Raw genomic sequence first — 6,192 nt, 5'->3', positions numbered from 1 at the left:
TCGGCAAGTTGCCTTTGCGCCGTTGACGTTTTCGAGCGACATGCTCGAGGTCAACGAGCGTCGAACGACGCTTCCCACCAATAGAGGTGGAAATGGACGGACCCTTGGTCTCAGTGTGGCTTGAATCCACGTTTACATGTACAATCGAGAAAAGCACTACCCTCGTATTTTGGCCGTGCGCCGTGATTAATTGGCTTTTGGCCTTTAGCTTTGCAAAATGAAACCAAAATTTTCATTGAGACGGAAAGTGGTGTGTGTAGCGAGCTCTCGGCGTCCTCGCCTATGATGCAGAGATCAATGTTGCCAAAGTCTGGCCCGTTGCCTCTACGATGTACAAGTGGTTTGAATCGAAATTTAATATGTTTTTTGCTATCGCAAGGGCCTCAACCCGACGACGAACGTGCTCCCCCTTGTGGATTGCTTGCTCCTGCTCTCCATCGAGCAAGTTCGTTATAAGATGGGATCTAGTCCCGGTGATTAAAAATGCAGCTGACCATTACTCAAGCATCCGCGATTTCACGTTTTGGAATGGACTTAGAGCCCGACGAGACTCACGCAAAATCGTGTTAGAGTGAGACCTCTCATCCTTGTCTTCTGACGAAGAGTGGCTATCACAGTCCACGTACTCGTCATCTTTCAGAAAGAAAGTAAAAGTCAGTAACTCACTTTTAGATGACATAAGACAAAGGTAATGCAAAGCACAACTGTTACGTTAGCTGTTCAGTACTAAACTTCAATGTGGAAACGAAAGAAAATGCCGATACTCGGTGTCAATATTCTGATGGGAAGTGTGTAAAGGGATACATACACTTCCGTTGTCAATCGTTTATGTTGTACAAGTTACAATAAGAATAAATTACCTTCTTAGTAATAAAAAAGCCAATAACATTAAAAACCCATTTTATGGGTGATACGCATGACAGCCACATAGAGATCTGGTGACCGAAATCTTTATAAGGAATAAGGGTAAGGATTTACATCTAGCATAAATATATTGTTCATTTTTCATTTGATCTAAACAGCGTGTCGTGCCGTATTAAGGCTAGCGCTTCGATTGCTGAGGGTATATACTCTCGGGCGCTATTTGCCACTTGGCTCCATGAACCACCGCAATCCTTGAACAAGGATTAACTGAGCTCTACGGGCTTGTGCGACTTACAAAGTCGTTAACATTTAGTCTTATAGAGCCAAGTGACTCTTTATGTCCCGATGGAAGCCTTCCTTGACTTTTGAGCGAAGTAGCTCCGCTACAGCTAGCGCAACTCATCCAACCTTACGGAGTAAAATCTCGTATAGCATGGAAAGATACATTCTAATAAGTAGGATCTCGCCAAAGAGGCCCAGTATGCGTATGAGGATGTCGATTTGGTATACTGCAGTCTATTTATATAGCCGTGCCAAGGGAGGTGCGATTACGAGACAAAGAGACCACAAAAGCGTCAAATCTACCTGTGTGTCGTTGTCAAAAATCCTGTACCGGCAAAATATATGCTAGATAATCGCACGTATAACAATGTTAATTTCCCCGAAATTGTTCACGGCAAGACAGGTATGTTCGTTCTTGTAGATGACTTTACGATAAAGTAGCAGAAACCACTCTACGAGAAGATAAACAGCCTTCCTGACTGTTGTTATACATATATCGTATTTTTTTATAAATTACCGGTCGTTTGCGATACTGAAGGTCGAGTCTGCATCTGCAAGGCTGTATGTCATCAGATTATTTTAACAAATGCCACCATTTATTGACGATGGCTATTCACAAACATTGGTGAAACCAGCTGAGGGACTGGCAATTCAGAAAACAATTTTACAGATTATTGTCCGTATATGGATATACAAATTCTAGACACTCCAATACTAGACGTATACGCTGTGAGTTTTCTTAGCATATGCACCATGCAATAGATACATCGCTAGGTCGACAGCTAAAACAAGTCGATAGGTGAATTCAAAATCTTATGCGTGGTATAACGTTGGTTTAATAACAGCAAGCTCATCACATAGCGACGCAAGAATATTTTAACCACTAAACGGTTCTTTTTTAATATTAATTATTTTTTGAAATTTAAATAAAAAATAAAAATAACATTTTTGGCGACTAATCGCTTACGGACGCGAAGAAGTTGTGTTTCGACTAAAGAAAATAATTCACTAAATATAGGAACTTGAATTGATTTCAATTAAAATTTCGAAAAATTAATTGATTAATCGCTAACTTCTTATTTTAAATTGCATAATGTCGGACTACAACAGCTAACCTTTCGATGTAATAATTATCATTTTGTATACATTGTCATGGCCGGTCGTGCGAAGAACGAAATGCTCGCCGACAGCGTAATACTATACACAACCACCGCAAAAATATTTCTGCTTTACGATTTCGCCAATGCGTGCAATGTTCTACAGATATCTGAACATTCTCTACACAGAGCTACTTGAGATCAATTATGGCCCTAATACACCTACACCATCGAAGCAATGGCAACTTCTTACGAGAAAGATTAAGTAAAGTGTCTAGAGAATCGCGACCGATCTTGGTAGGACAATTTATTCAACAACCATCAAACTGGTCATCTCAAGACATAGCATGAGCGACATAAGCGATATCTGAGAGTCAAACACCCAAACTTGTCTTAATACGAGATTCCCACCGTATTGATCCAAGATACAGTGGACCCAGTTTACCAAGTAACACCTGATCTATAGTTAGAATGTTCCAGTGGAGGAAACGTTATTTTTGGGCATAAGGGTTACGAATCATGTAATCGATATAAACCAATAAAAGATTTGCTTTGTAATATGTTACAAGGAATACTCGTACCCCTAACCTCTCTAGAAAGAAAAGCAATGAACTTGATTCGAATCACTATCACGCGATGCGTTGCTGCTAACGCTACCGTCGTATGTTACAAAAAACTGATTAATACGCGGTGGCTTGCGCTATACGCTGACAAGGGTGTGGCCTATTTTGACCACAAACTACCGTTTTTTATAGGTACATTAAGAAAAACGACTGAAACAAATTCCATCGCAAATGCATAATTGTGATGGGATTTGGTCTTGAAATTTCTTTTTAAAGGAATATCCTCATCATCGGCATGTAGGCGGGCACGTCTTAATGCGGCCACGATCTACTTAGACAAACACCCTAGCACAGCAACGAAGCGGTTAGACCGTCTTATCTTGCGTGCAGTAAGGTAGTTGCAGTAGGCGCTTTAGCGACATCACCCAACGCACTAAGTACTCTAGTAAAGTGTCGTCACGGGAGCGGTAATCCGGCTTTTCGTGCGCAAATAACCAAGTAGGAAGTAGTTTTCAGACTGATTGTTTTTTATCGTATTAAATAAAAAACCTATTTTTACCAATAAAAATGTCATCTTTGAAGATAACACTAATATGTATTGCGAGCGTATCTTTCTAGATAACTCGCGTAACGGATGTGTCTAGGCGTCATCCCTCCTCATGTGAATGCACCTATGTGCATCACATTCACAAGGGTTGGTCACAATGTGAGCCACACTCGAGTGGTGGGTCCAATTACTTTTTCTTAGTTATTGGTCTGAGCACGTTCACGTATCGTCGGCGAAGCTTTAGGCTCCGAAACCTCTATGGCTAAATTATTATGGATTATGGTCTGAGCAAGGCGTTGTGGTTATAACCAACGGAGAAGCGGCTGCGCCTTTATGGGCAGCGCTATCATTACCTTTCGCTGCGCTATCCAGCGCAGACGACGAAACTGCATTTGTAAACGTTGCTGTCTCCATGTCGCGAGCCATGAGATAAGTTTGGATGGGCAATAATGCGCCATCATCCTTCCGCATGAGCTCGTTGTCCGTATCACTACTATGAGGTGACGGCAACGGTGTCGACTCAGTGTTGTCGACAATGAGCGACGGATTAGCATCCTCACTGTTAAAGTGGGATGGATCCTTTAGCCCTGTTAACGCGACGGCAGCAGCAGCTGCCGGCGTTTCGACTAAGGCATTTGACGCGGCCGGCGAATTAACGCGGCGCGTGCGCTTAGTGTGAGGTTGAGTGGGCGTCTTCGCAGACGACTAACCAACGTGGCCCCTTTTAGGCGGCAACTTTGGCGCCGTGTATGGAAACACGTGCGCTAGAGTGATTGAGATAACTTGCGGTGCGTTAAGCAGCTCGCAGTTCCCCCTTCCTCTTTAAGCAATTTAAAAATGTAAATTCGTTCTTAAAGAGGGGGATGGTGTAACGGGCTAAAGTTGCCCTAATGTTACACAGTCCCCGTCAAGTACACTTTGTGTAGTTAAGGGGATGGTGGCATATCACTAATGCCTCCTCCATCCAAATACCCTCGCTTAAACGGGCCAAGAGCGTCGCTCCTAGAGCGCGCTCTTCTAGACGCACATAATTATTATGGAGTCTTTAAATCATGAAGGGCTCAGAAAAATCACTTGAGCGTATTTCCGATCCCGGTCGTGCTGCGTTTGAATGAAATGCCCGACCAATACGAGGCAGAATTCTTGCGCCGCATTCATCTGCATTCCGATGCGATGAAACGGCGGTCGCAGCGAATTAATTTTGCCCCCTTGCGTGTGAAAGAAACAGGGGGTACACTACCGCCCATGATCTCTGAGGCGAAGAGGCCTCAGTTGGTGCTCCCATAGGCAGCCACCAAGCCGGGCACATCAATACGTAGGGTATCGATCGGTTCCCTGGAGTCAAAACTTTTCGGGTAACTTTGTATTGGACGAGGATCTGATACATGTGCCTCACGGCGAGGTAGGAAAGCAACCTTCCAGCAAGGAAGCGTTGATTACCAACCGCATCCATTTGTGGAGGCGGCCCCCGAAAGAAATGGCGATCTCGCCCAAATTATCGCGGCTGCCTTACCTTCGTCCATTCAGACACATGCGTTAAGCGCTGCTGAACGATGTATTGCGGATCTCGAGGGTCAAGTCTCGCGACTGACATCGGATCTCGTTGATGTCCGATCGAAGGTTCGTCAGGATTATTTACGCCTGAAGACTCGCTTGGACCTTCTGGAGAAGATAACGCTGAGGGATCCGCGTTACTCGATTGATGTCCCTGCTCTCTGTGTCCTCTTCGTGGCGGAAGGAGTCGATCGGCTGAAATGTTTCGCCTTCTCTGTCCCCCTCACCCGAACAACGCTCGACTCACAGTCGGCATTACCATCGGTCTCCTTAGACGAATGGGGGTATGTGACCTCATTTAGGTCTACTTTTCAGACGACCCACGTAAAATATGGGGTGCATCTTCATATACGGGGGAAGAGTGGGCCTATTTTTTAGGTCCTTAAAATCTTCTACCACCGTAAAGGGCCCAATGAAACGCAGCAACAACTTCGTAGTACCTCGAGGAAATAGAGAAATTGCATTTAAGGTAGGGTAGCAGTTGTTAATTGTACTTTTTGAACCACTCAAAAGCGTTTATTTTTTTTGCGACCATTTTGGTCCGCATATTCTTTTTGCTTGTCCTGTGCGCTTCCCATTGCGTCACGGACTTTTCGTCTGATGGCTAATCGCTCATCCACAAAGCGTTGAGCTTCGCTCACGCTTTTAACATCATACTCGCCTATGACACCGCCGAGAGGTCGGTCATAGGACGTAGTTTTATTGACCACTGCAAAATAGGCAAGGTCACTAGGGCAAGTTTCTGTCGTTGAGATGATTTACCCTCGCAGGTCATCGTCATCTTGACGAAACAATGTCCCTCTTTCGCACCGAGCATAGCGAGGGGCCCTCCCCCACTAAGACTCGAGCTGCGCACAAACGAGACTGGCGTCCGAGGATGGCGCAGTCCGTTAATGTAAAACGGTGTCTCACCCGTACTGGCGCGGACTTTGTTATTTATAGCGAAATCCACGAAGGGTAATTGCTTCTTCCACTCTTTGGGAGTTGCTATAGTGCGTAAGACATCCGCCACGACCCGATTGGCACGTTCTGTTTCGCCATAGGTATGTTGATGATCTGCAGTCGATATGTAAAGATTACTACCTAGCAGCTCAACTACATGTCGCCAGAAACCGAGGTAAGACGTGGATTCCGGTCCGAGACTATGGACTCGGGCATCCCGTGGAGTCGGTATACATGATCTAGGAACAAGAGAGCTGCCTCCTTGCCTGTGATCGATGTTTCACATGGTGCTAACGCACCATTTTACTCAGTCTGTCTACAAAGACGACGAGCCCGTTCGACC

Source organism: Bremia lactucae, linkage group LG4 (assembly GCF_004359215.1).
Source record: "Bremia lactucae strain SF5 linkage group LG4, whole genome shotgun sequence".
Taxonomy (NCBI): Eukaryota; Oomycota; class Peronosporomycetes; order Peronosporales; family Peronosporaceae; genus Bremia; species Bremia lactucae.
This window is presented reverse-complemented; position numbering follows the sequence as displayed.